General features: G+C 37.5%; 1 non-coding gene and 1 pseudogene across 1 annotated transcript; one reads left to right on the top strand and one right to left on the bottom strand.

Annotated features, from left to right (window-relative positions):
- Positions 1–13,374, bottom strand: part of LOC140180580 (coniferyl alcohol acyltransferase-like) — an 82,770-nt pseudogene that overhangs the window by 38,298 nt on the left and 31,098 nt on the right.
- On the top strand, positions 11,786–11,889 carry LOC112767846 (small nucleolar RNA R71). The gene has a single exon (XR_003185287.1). It is a non-coding gene; the product is annotated as a small nucleolar RNA R71 (small nucleolar RNA).

Here is a 13,374-nt window from a genome sequence, read left to right as displayed (position 1 = left end):
TCCAAAAAAAACCAACAAACAGATTCACACTCGATACATTCAGCTATTCAAGATATTAACCTAAATAGATTTCTACTCAAATATTAAAATATTAAAAAAATTCTAGAATTCAACAAAATAAAAAATTTCAGGAAACTCAGCAACCAAATTCATACTCAACAAATTCAGAACTTCAGGAAATTAACCTAAACAGCCCCATACTAAAAAATTAAACAAATTCAAAAATTTCAACAACCAGATTCATACTCAACAAACTCAAGATATTAAGAGAGACCACAAGCAATTTGGGACTGTGAATAACAGTAGAAAGCCAGAAACCTTTGGATCTTTATTTCAAGACTGTGAAGGCAGTGCTAGTAATGGGAAAGCCAAATCACAACTAAACAGTTGTGCAAGAGGCTCGAAAGGGTTACTTGCATGAGCGACGAGGACTTCAAATCCATTTCGTAGAAGGTGGTGAACGACAAGTTGTCTTTGGAAATGAAGTATGGACTTCGAGGGGACAATCCCGTGTCAAATGAATCGCAAGGAGGAGGAGTTAAGGATCCGGTTCGTGTGAGAACCAAAGGGACCGGACGTGGTAATCAAGCATCTCCATCAACCGGTAGGAAGCGACAGAAATGCAGTAACTGCGGAGGATTGGGCCATCGAAGGACTAGGTGCCCAAGTGTGGGTGCATCAGGGACAACCGGCGTTAGACTTCATGAAGTGGCAGGCAGTAGTGCCTAACCGGTTCCGGTAAGACCATTTAATTGTATTATTTTTTCAGGTAAGACCAATTAATTGTATCATGGTAAAGTTAGCACCAGCGGGTAAGCATTGAGTTGCAACTTTGGGAATGTGTTGTTTCCATTTTGGCAATAGGTATTGTTAGCGATAGTATGATGTGTCTCTGGGTAGTGCGCTAGTTTACATTATGATGTGCGTTGGTTGAAAGATCAATGTCGTGAGTCCATGTATACATGTTTTTGTTGATGTTGCAGGCAGATGGTCCACCGGAGCAGAGAAGGTCAGGAAAAAGGACATGCAACCTTTCGAAAACATATCCCAGGTACTTCTGATTTCGAGCAATTGCAAAGTTTGCAAGCCAGTGGTGATAGTCAGGAGGGATGTATGGTTCTTCAGGAGTAGATGATAGTTAGGAGTGTGTAGTTAATTTGATCCCAAATGAAGCTATGAATCATGTTATGGATTGTTGTTATGTCATCTTTTTGGAAAATTGCTAAAATGTGCTTGAGGAAATACTAGTATGTGTGTCACACATATGAACTCTGATAGAAGGTACTTGGAGGGTGTCTGGTCATGTGTGGTGGCTTTTTCCAATCTTTTGGAATTTTTGGTTTAATTCCCTGAAACTTAAGGGGGTAGCAATAGGATAATGACTATGGTTGAATGACGATATTATCTTTACGTGACCCTGTTAATGTCTTGCCTCTTGCTGTGTTTGAAGAATTTTAACGTTATTAAGGTTACCGTGGTCTTTTCAGCTCCCATGATGAACACACCAACTCATTGATTAACATTTATAATTGCTTGGTGGACAGGAACAGGAAAAAAAAGAAAATTGTAAAAGAATGAAAATGGAGAAAAAAAAGGATAAGAGAAGATGTGATTAGTGCAATTTAAACTATGTTAAACATTACTGTGACTTGTGGGTGTGTGACATGATATATACGTGTTCATATCTTTTTTATATCTGAGTTAATTATATGAATGATTAAGGAAAAAAATTGTAAAATTAATGGATAAAATATGAGAAAATAAATATCAACATATTTCAGATATATGTCAGAAAGGGACATTGCATATCACAATGCCATGCTATACACAAGTAAAATGTATGTACATAAGGAACTTAGAATTCATTCTGGTAATAAGAAAATTAAATAATTTTATAACTATATCGACCTAAGAACAGAGAAAAAAGGAATACTCAAAAATGCTGGAGCAATTGTACATGAGTAGGAGTGTTAGAAAGGGAACACTATAAAAGGACAAGTAAACCAGAAATTTTTACTATAAAATGCCATAATCTTTTTGCCAGCTCGAAGGAGACATTGTCTCTTCTATCATCCAATTAGGTAACATGGTAAGAAATAGGCTTTTTTACATAAATAAGTAACTAAAATATATTAATTCCCATATGTGGCATATATAAAAAATTTTACTAAAATGTTAGTCCTCATCTCAGGAGGGATACTTCTACTAGGGCTACGAAATTTAGTTATTTTATGTATAAAATATATCTTTTAATATTTTAAAATATAAAATTCTATTTCTATCAAATGCATGCTTTTGATTATTTAATTTTTTATTAAGTTACTAATTTATTTTTATATAATATAAAATATGAAATAAATTACCATCTTAAGATAATTAATTGTATTCATATATATCAACCATTAAAAAATAAGAGTAATAAACTAATCTATTATTTACTATAAATGTTTTAATTCATGGAGTACGTAATCAATACTAAATAAAAAAATTGAACAAGTATACTTATTCAATCCTAAATTTTTGCATTATAAATTTTACAACTACATTGACTATATTTTTATTAGTTCTTTTTCTGACTGTATGTTATATGTGACTTTGAATTTGTTTTTTTTTTTTGTTAAATTTGGGAGAGTCTATCTTTTTTTATACCTATGTTAACAAATTATGTTATAACTTTATTTAAATTAATTAACAAAATTTTCATTAAAGTTGACAACATTAAATATTTTATTATTCACATATTTAGAAAGATGTTTATGTAAATTGGTTAAATAATAAAATTTTATTTTAATAAACATCTTTACATCAAAATAAATTTTACAATGATAAAAAAATACTACTAAAAATATTTATGGTTAATAACAGATTAATTAGTATTCTTATCTTTTAATGGTTGGTCGGTGGTCCATATAAATACAAATTATTTTAAAACAGTGATGCATTTCACGTTTAATATTATATAAAAATAAATTGTTAACTCCATTAAAAATTAAATAACTAAAAATGTATATTTATTAATCAACTTTGACGATGGAATTAATGTAGCCCATGTATTTCTTTGGTTTTCTAACACATGCACTTTTTTTGGGTTTGTCATTTTAATTTTTATCGGATTTGATATATGGGTATATTTTGTATAAATTACTATACGAGTAAGGAATTCACGCTCTTCCAAATTGGGTCAACCATTTACAATGAAAAGTGACAAAATATGTTGGTAAATTAAACAGCCTTAGAACATGACTCCATGTTACGTGGACATCCTTAGTTAAGTAAAATATGCACAGGTATAATTCAAAAATCACAGAGTTCTACTAAATTCAGAGACCAATGCTTGCATTCATTCACATTGACACAACCCATACAAAAGGTGATTGTGGATTGTGTGCTCCTGCTCACAAGCGGGACCACGCTTCTCCACAAAACACAATAGCAGCATTTAAAGTTGTTCCTAATTACGTTAACAAGGCATTCAGAATATAAGACACATTTGGCATCAGAGCCACTTCAACTGTCTCGGACACAAAGTTACAAGGATAACGCATACATGCTTAACAAAACAAAGGGAAGGAAAGGTGACACAACTTGTCATGGCTTCCGAGCATGGGAAGATGTATGCCATGGCAAAAAGACAGAGACTTAAGTGGCAACGGCGCAAGCTAGGCAACAGTGCGAAGAAGTTCGTGCCACGCCATTTCACTGTTGACTTTGACTTCTAGCTTGTTCTGATTGGTTTCTGAATTCACAATATTTGTTGCAGTCCTCATTCTAACTTTGCCTTCGTTAAGCTAACCACACAAAAGGGAGTGTTAGTGTTAGATAAGGTAGCGGTGGCTGATGGGTCAACATGTTAAATAATTGAGAAACTGACCAAAGTTTGCAATATAATGGCATTTTTACCTTCTTCGGAAGTAAGGCAGGGTTGAAGTTGCCATCAAGTTGTAGCCAATACAAGCACCAAATTGGAGTATCATCATCCCTTATAGTGAAAGGAGATATTTCCCAGAAGAAAATGTCAGGCATCTGGCTAGTAAAGCAAAGTGAAAATTACATTAAATTTGGGGGTTTATCGGAGAAAAGTTTCCTTACCTGTCTGGACGGAATGGAATCATCGGTGGGTATTCTATGGGCCCCCAAGTAGTAGGATCCGAAGAGATCACATGAAAACTTGGTAAGTTCCTATCAAGTCTAAATATCTGGCCAAGCACGACAAGCTGCAAGAAGGCGAGAGACACATGAATACCAAAATGATCGTCTAAGTTACCAACAGTAATGAAATGCGTTGCAGCTAAGCATTCGTTTTCCAATGAAATGCGTTGCAGCTAAGCATTCGTTTTCCAGGTAGACAACAATAACTCACTATAGTCCTCATGTTCCTCTCCCTTCTGGTTTTGTTCTCATCAGTCCTGCAAATGTCAAGCGCTAACACCTTACCTTTTTTAACATCCAGGACCATCATGTACCAGCTATGAGAAGGCTCCAATATCGGCACGAATACCTGTATAGTATAAGGGAAGTTAGTTTAGTTAATCCTCGTGCCAGTTAAAAAATAGACATTACATTGTCATTACATATCTCAAAATAAGTAACTACTTACATGCTCCAGTTCATCTGTTTCTGGCATCCATCGGCCCAGATAAGTCTGAAGGATTGCCTCTACGGGTTTCAGTTGGAGGATATGGTCCGCAAATGAGGAAGGCAAGAACCAGTCACGCACGAGCTTGGTTCAATGTGCTCTAAGTGAGGCAAGCCATGCGATGGTGTTCACTATCTGGTATGCCAAAAAAGTAGTTGTATTATGCGTGTAGAACGGAATGGTGATATGTCAGGACTCCAAATAAAATTGAATGATTGGAGAAAACTTACATCTGTGTGAGGAACGTATCTAGGGCATAGAGACAAGAACATCCCTCGAGGCATCTGTAGTTCAAGGCACTTGTACAACATCTCTCTGACCAGTAAACAACCAAACATGTCACAACTCATGGAACCCCCATTTTCTACCAAAGCATTCTACAGTTACAAAGCAACCAAAACTTACTCGTAATCTTCTTTTGACTTGGGATTTTTGAATATGTAGGTGGTGTGTGAAATCGTGATCATTCCTTCCTTGGTAACGGCGCTAAAAACTCAATACGCACGTTCATGTTCTTAATTCTGTTTCACAACTTCGTACAACTAACCAGCAAGTGCACTGGGTCGTCCAAGTAATAAACCTTACGTGAGTAAGGGTCGATCCCACGGAGATTGTCGGCTTGAAGCAAGCTATGGTCACCTTGTAAATCTCAGTCAGGCGGATTCAGATAATTATGGTGAATTAATAATATAAATAAACATAAAATAAAGATAGAGATACTTATGTAATTCATTGGTGAGAATTTCAGATAAGCGTATAGAGATGCTTTCGTCCCTCTGAACCTCTGCTTTTCTACTGTCTTCATCCAATCCTTCTTACTCCTTTCCATGGCAAGCTGTATGTTAGCCATCACCGTTGTCAATGGCCACCTGTCCTCTCAGTGAAAATGGTCAAATGCGCTGTCACTGCATGGCTAATCATCTGTCGGTTCTCGATCATACTGGAATAGGATACATTGATCCTTTTGTGTCTGTCACTACGCCCAGCACTCGCGAGTTTGAAGCTCGTCACAGTCATTCAATCCCTGAATCCTACTCGGAATACCACAGACAAGGTTTAGACTTTTCGGATTCTCAAGAATGGCCGTCGATGGGTTCTAACTTATACCACGAAGACACTAATAACTCGGACTCGGTCCCCTGTATTAGATATCCAAGAGATATCCATTCAATCTAAGGTAGAACGGAAGTGGTTGTCAGGCACGCGTTCATAAGTTGAGAATGATGATGACTGTCACGATCATCACATCCATCATATTGAAGTGCGAATGAATATCTTAGAAGCAGAATAAGTTGAATTGAATAGAAAAACAGTAGTACTTTGTATTAATCTTTGAGGAACAGCAGAGCTCCACACCTTAATCTATGGTGTGTAGAAACTCTACCGTTGAAAATACACAAGTGATAAATGTTCAGGCATGGCCGAATGGCCAGCCCTCACAGAAGTCTAAGATAGCATAAAACTAATCAAGGATGATCCAAAGATATAAACATAATAGTAAAAAGACCTATTTATACTAAACTAGTTACTAGGGTTTGCAGAATTGAGTAAATGATGCAGAAATCCACTTTCGGGGCCCACTTGGTGTGTGCTTGGGATGAGCATTGAGCTTCACATGTGTAGAGGTCTTTCTTGGAGTTGAACGCCAGTCTGTAACCTGTTTCTGGCGTTTAACTCCACTTTGCAACCTGTTTCCGGCGTTTAACTCCAGAATGTAGCATAGAACTGGCGTTCAACGCCAGTTTATGTCGTCTATCCTTAATCAAAGTATGAACTATTATATATTGCTGGAAAACCCTGGATGTCTACTTTCCAACGCAATTGAGAGCGTGCTATTTGGAGTTCTGTAGCTCCAGAAAATCTACTTTGAGGGCAGGGAGGTCAGAATCCAACAGCATCTGCAGTCCTTCTTCAACCTCTGAATCTGATTTTTACTTAAGTCCCTCAATTTCAGCCAAAAAATACTTGAAATCACAGAAAAACACACAAACTCATAGTAAAGTCCAGAAATGTGAATTTTAATTAAAAACTAATAAAAATATACTAAAAACTAACTAAATCATACTGAAAACTATGTAAAAACAATGCCAAAAAGCGTATAAATTATCCGCTCATCACAACACCAAACTTAAATTGTTGCTTGTCCCCAAGCAACTGAAAATCAAATAGGATAAAAAGAAGAGAATATACTATAAATTCCAAATTATCAATGAAACTTTGCTCCAATCAGATGAGCGGGACTTGTAGCTTTTTGCCTCTTGAATAGTTTTGGCATCTCACTTTATCCATTGAAGTTTAGAATGATTGGCATCTATAGGAACTTAGAATTCAGATAGTGTTATAGATTCTCCTAGTTCAGTATGTTGATTCTTGAACACAGCTACTTTATGAGTCTTGGCCGTGGCCCTAAGCACTTTGTTTTCCAGTATTACCACCAGATACATAAATGCCACAGACACATAACTGGGTGAACTTTTCAGATTGTGACTCAGCTTTGCTAAAGTCCCCAATTAGAGGTGTCCAGGGTTCTTAAGCACACTCTTCTTTTTGCTTTGGACCTTGACTTTAACCGCTCAGTCTCAAGTTTTCACCTGACACCTTCACGCCACAAGCACATGGTTAGGGACAGCTTGGTTTAGCCGCTTAGGCCAGGATTTTATTCCTTTAGGCCCTCCTATCCACTGATGCTCAAAGCCTTGGATCCTTTTTTATTACCCTTGCCTTTTGGTTTTAAGGGCTATTAGCTTTTTGCTCTTGCCTTTTGGTTTAAAGAGCTTTTGGCTTTTTCTGCTTGCTTTCTCTTTCTCTTTCTCTTTTTTTTGCCATTTTTTTTTCGCAAGCTTTTGTATTCACTGCTTTTTCTTGCTTCAAGAATCATTTTTATGATTTTTCAGATTATCAAATAACATGTCTCCTTTTTCCTTATTCTTCAAGAGCCAACATATTTAACATTCATAAACAACAGCTTCAAAAGACATATGCACTGTTCAAGCATTCATTCAGAAAACAAAAAGTATTGTCACCACATCAAAATAATTAAACTAGTTTCAAGGATGAATTCAAAACCATGTACTTCTTGTTCTTTTGTAATTAAAACATTTTTCATTCAAGAAAGGTGATGGATTTATATTCATAACTTTAAGGCATAGACACTTAGACACTAATGATCATGTAATAAAGACACAAACATAAATAAACATAAAGCCCAAAAATAAAAAAAACAGTAAAATAAGTAAACAAGGAGATTAAGGAATGAGTCCATCTTAGTGAGGGTGGCGTCTTCCTCTTCTTGAAGAACCAATGATGCTTTTGAGCTCCTCTATGTCTCTTCCTTGTCTTTCTTGCTCCTCCCTCATAGCTCTTTGATCTTCTCTAATTTCATGGAGGATGATGGAGTGCTCTTGATGCTCCACCCTTAGTTGTCCCATGTTGGAACTTAATTCTCCTAAGGAAGTGTTGATTTGCTCCCAATAATTCTGTGGAGGAAAATGCATCCCCTGAGACATCTCAGGGATTTCATGGTGAGGAATTTCCTCATGCTCATGTTGAGGTCCATGATCTCTTGTTTGCTCCATCCTTTTCTTAGTGATGGGCTTATCCTCTTCAATGAGGATGTCTCCCTCTATGTCAATTCCAGCTGAATTGCAGAGGTGGCATATGAGGTGAGGAAAGGCTAACCTTGCCCAAGTGGAGGACTTGTCAGCCACCTTGTAAAGTTCTTGAGGTATAATCTCATGAACTTCCACCTCCTCTCCAATCATGATACTATGGATCATGATGGCCCGGTCTATAGTAACTTCAGACCGGTTACTAGTAGGAATGATTGAGCGTTAAATGAACTCTAGCCATCCCCTAGCCACTGGCTTGAGGTCATGCCTTCTTAGTTGAACCGGCTTACCTCTTGAGTCAATTTTTCATTAAGCTCCTTCCTCACATATGTCTATGAGGACTTGGTCCAACCTTTGATCAAAGTTGACCCTTCTTGTGTAGGGGCGTGCGTTCTCTTCCATCATTGGCAAGTTGAACGCCAGCCTTACATTTTCCGGACTGAAATCTAAGTATTTCCCTTGAACCATGGTAAGCCAATGCTTTGGATTCGGGTTCACACTTTGATCATGGTTCCTAGTGATCCATGCGTTTGCATAGAACTCTTGAACCATTAGGATCCCAACTTGTTGAATGGGGTTGGTGAGAACTTCCCAACCTCTCCTTTGGATCTCAAGTCAGATCTCCGGATACTCATTCTTTTTGAGCTTGAAAGGAACCTCAGGGATCACTTTCTTCTTGGCCACAACTTCATAGATGTGGTCTTGATGGACCTTTGAGATGAATCTCTCTATCTCCCATGACTCAGAGGTGGAAGCAATTGCCTTCCCTTTCCTCTTTCTAGAGGTTTCTCTGGCCTTAGGTGCCATGAATGGTTATGGAAAAATAAAAAGCTATGCTTTTACCACACCAAACTTAAAATGGTTGCTCGTCCCCGAGCAAAAGAAGAAAGAAAGAAATAGAAGAAGAAGAAAAATGGAGGAGAGGGAGAGGGAGATGGTTTCGGCTAAGGGGAAGAAGAGATGGTTTTTTTGTGTGAAAATGAAGAGGGAATGAGGGGTTTATATAGGAGTGGGGAGGGGTTTAGGGTTCGGCCATTTAGGGTTGGGTTTGGGAGGGAAATTATTTTGAATTTAAAGGTAGGTGGGGTTTCTGGGGAAGAGAGGATGGATGTGATTGGTGAAGAGGTGATGGGGAAGAGTGATTGAGTTGATTGGTGAGGGGTATTTGGGGAAGAGAGTTATGGAAAGGTGTGAAGAAGAGAGAAGAAGTAGGTGGGGATCCTGTGGGGTCCACAGATCCTGAGGGAATCCTGTGGGATCCACAGATCCTGAGGTGTTTGAGAATTTCTCATCCCTACACCTTTTAGACGTGTAAAATGCCCTATATATGCAATCCTGGCGTTTAACGCCAGACTGCAGCATGTTTCTGGCGTTAAACGCCACTTCCATGCTTGTTTTGGGCATTCAACGCCAGTCTATAGCATGTTTCTGGCGTTGAACGCCAGTGTGGTGCATGTTTCTGGTGTTAAACGCCAGTCTGATGCTTGTTTCTGGCGTTTAACGCCAGCCTTCCTCTGGGTGCAATCCTGGCATTTAAACGCCAGACTGCTGCTTGTTTCTGGCGTTTAATGCCAGTTTCATGCTCTGTTCTGGCGTTAAACACTAGCCAGATGCTCCTTACTGGCGTTTAAATGCCAGTAAGCCCTTCCTCCAGGGTGTGCTGTTTTCAATGCTGTTTTTTCATTCTGTTTTCGATTTTTCAGTAGTTTTTGTGACTCCACATGATCATCAACCTAATAAAATATGAAATAACAAATAAAATAAAAATGATTAAAAAACATTGGGTTGCCTCCCAACAAGCGCTTCTTTAATGTTAATAGCTTGACAGAGAGCTCTCATGGAGCCTCACAGATAATCAGAGCAAGGTTGGGACCTCCCAACACCAAACTTAGAGTTTGGTTGTGGGGGTTCAACACCAAACTTAGAGTTTGGTTGTGGCCTCCCAACACCAAACTTAGAGTTTGACTGTGGGGGCTTTGGTTGACTCTGCAGTGAGAGAAACTTTTCATGCTTCCTCTCCATGGTTACAAAGGGAGATCCTTGAGTTTTAAACACAAGGTAGTCCTCATTCAGTTGAAGGACCAACTCTCCTCTGTCCACATCAATCACAGCTCTTGCTGTGGCTAGGAAGGGTCTTCCAAGGATGATGGATTCATCCCCATCCTTCCCAATGTCTAGGATTATGAAATCAGCAGGGATGTAAAGGCCTTCAACCTTTACTACCACGTCCTCTACTAGTCCATAAGCCTGTTTTCTTGAGTTGTCTGTCATCTCTAATGAGATTCTGGCAGCTTGCACCTCAAAGATTCCCAGTTTCTCCATTACAGAGAGGGGCATGAGGTTTATCCCTGACCCAAGGTCACATAGAGCCTTCTCAAAGGTCATGGTGCCTATGGTACAAGGTATTAAGAACTTTCCAGGATCCTGTTTCTTCTGAGGCAATCTCAGTTGATCCAGATCACTCAGTTCATTGGTGAGCAAGAGAGGTTCATCTTCCCAAGTCTCATTACCAAATAATTTGGCATTCAGCTTCATGATTGCACCAAGGTACTTGGCAACTTGCTCTTCAGTAACATCTTCATTCTCTTCAGAAGAAGAATATTCATCAGAGCTCATGAATGGCATAAAGAGGTTTAATGGAATCTCTATGGTCTCCAGATGAGCCTCAGAGTCCTTCGGTTCCTCAGAGGGGAACTCCTTATTGATCTCTGGACGTCCCAGGAGGTCTTCCTCACTGGGGTTCACGTCCTCTCCCTCCCTTGTAGGTTTGGCCATGATGGTCAATTCAATGGCCTTGCACTCTCCTTTTGGGTTTTCTTCTGTATTGCTTGGGAGAGTACTAGGAGGGATTTCAGTGACTCTTTTACTCAGCTGGCCCACTTGTGCCTCCAAATTTCTAATGGAAGACCTTGTTTCATTCATGAAACTTAGAGTGGCCTTAGATAGATCAGAGACTATATTTGCTAAGCTAGATGGATTCTGCTCAGAACTCTCTGTCTGTTGCTGAGTTGATGATGGAAAAGGCTTGCTATTGCTAAACATGTTTCTTCCACCATTATTAAAGCCTTGTTGAGGCTTTTGTTGATCCTTCCATGAGAAATTTGGATGATTTCTCCATGAGGGATTATAGGTGTTTCCATAGGGTTCACCCATGTAATTCACCTCTGCTATTGCAGGGTTCTCAGGATCATAAGCTTCTTCTTCAGAAGATGCCTCTTTAGTACTGTTGGATGATTCCTTCAATCCATTCAGACTCTGAGAGATTATATTTACTTGCTGAGTCAATATTTTGTTCTGAGCAAATATGGCATTCAGAGCATCAATTTCAAGAACTCCCTTCCTCTGAGGCGTCCCATTACTTACAGGATTCCTCTCAGAAGTGTACATAAACTGGTTATTTGCAACCATGTCAATGAGTTCTTGAGCTTCTGCAGGCGTTTTCTTTAGGTGAATGGATTCACCTGCAGAATGGTCCAGTGACATCTTTGATAGCTCAGACAGACCATCATAGAATATATTCAGGATGGTCCATTCTGAAAGCATGTCAGAATGACACTTTTTGGTCAGTTCCTTATATCTCTCCCAAGCTTCATAGAGGGATTCACCTTCTTTCTATCTGAAGGTTTGAACATCCACTCTAAGCTTACTAAGCTTTTGAGGAGGAAAGAACTTGGCTAGGAAAGCCGTGACCAGCTTATCCCAAGAGTTCAGGCTATCCTTAGGTTGAGAGTCCAACCATATTCTAACTCTGTCTCTCATAGCAAACGGGAAAAGCATAAGCCTGTAGACCTCGGGATCAACCCCATTGGTCTTAACAGTATCACAGATCTGCAAGAATTCAGTTAAGAAATGAAAAGGATCTTCAGATAGAAGTCCATAAAACTTGCAGTTCTGTTGTATCAGAGAAACTAATTGAGGTTTAAGCTCAAAGTTGTTTGCTCCAATGGCAGGGATTGAGATGCTTCTTCCATGTAAATTGGAATTAGGTGCAGTAAAGTCACCAAGCATCCTTCTTGCATTGTTATTATTTTCGGCCATATCTTCTTCTTTTTCGAAAATTTCTGTCAGATTTTCTCCAGAGAGTTGTGCTTTAGCTTCTCTTAGCTTCCTCTTCAGAGTCCTTTCAGGTTCAGGATCAGCTTCAACAAGAATGTTCTTATCCTTGTTTCTGCTCATATGAAAAAGAAGAGAACACAAAAGAAAATATAGAATCCTCTATGTCACAGTATAGAGATTCCTTCATGTGAGTATAAGAAGAGAAGAATGTAAGAAGGAGAAGAGAAAAACTCGAACAAAGAGAGGAAGATGGTGTTCGAATTTTGGGTGGAAGAGAAGTGTTAGTAGATGAATAAATAAATAGAAGGAGGTGAGAAAGAAAAGAATTCGAAAATTTAAATAAAATAAAATAAAAATATTTTAAAATTAAAGTTAAAATTCGAAAATAAAAAATTGAAATTAAATTAAATTAAAATTAAAATAATTAGTTAATTAAAAAGGAAATTTGAAAAAGAGGGAAGGAATTTTTGAAAATTAAAGGTAGAGAGTTAGTTTGGCAGTTTTGAAAAAGATATGATTGATTAAAAGAGATTTGAAATTTGTTTTTGAAAAAGATATGATTGAAACTTAATTTGAAAAAGATTTGAAAAAGAAATTTAAAAAGATTTAATTTTAAAAATTAAAGTTGATTACTTGACTAACAAGAAACTAAAAGATATGATTCTAGAGTTTAAAGATTGAACCTTTCTTACTAGGCAAGTAACAAACTTAATATTTTTGAATCAATCACATTAAATGCTAATAAGATTTTCGAAAATTATGAAAAAGATTTTTGAAAATTAATTTTGAAAAATTCGAAAATTATGAAAGAATAATGAGAAAGATTTGATTTTTTGAAAAAGATTTGAAAAAGATAGAGTTTTTAAAATGAAAATTTGATTTGACTCATAAGAAATAACTAATTTTAAAATTTTTTTGAAAAAGTCAATTCAAATTTTCGAATTTGATGAGAAGAAAAAGAGAAAGATATTTTTTTGATTTTTGAATTTTAATAATGAAAGAGAAAAACATAAAATTGAAATAAATCATGAAAATTATGAATCAAAACTCCTAATGCATGCAAGAACACTTTGA

The sequence above is a fragment of the Arachis hypogaea genome, chromosome 17 (assembly GCF_003086295.3).
Source record: "Arachis hypogaea cultivar Tifrunner chromosome 17, arahy.Tifrunner.gnm2.J5K5, whole genome shotgun sequence".
Lineage (NCBI taxonomy): Eukaryota > Viridiplantae > Streptophyta > Magnoliopsida > Fabales > Fabaceae > Arachis > Arachis hypogaea.
This window is presented reverse-complemented; position numbering and strand designations above follow the sequence as displayed.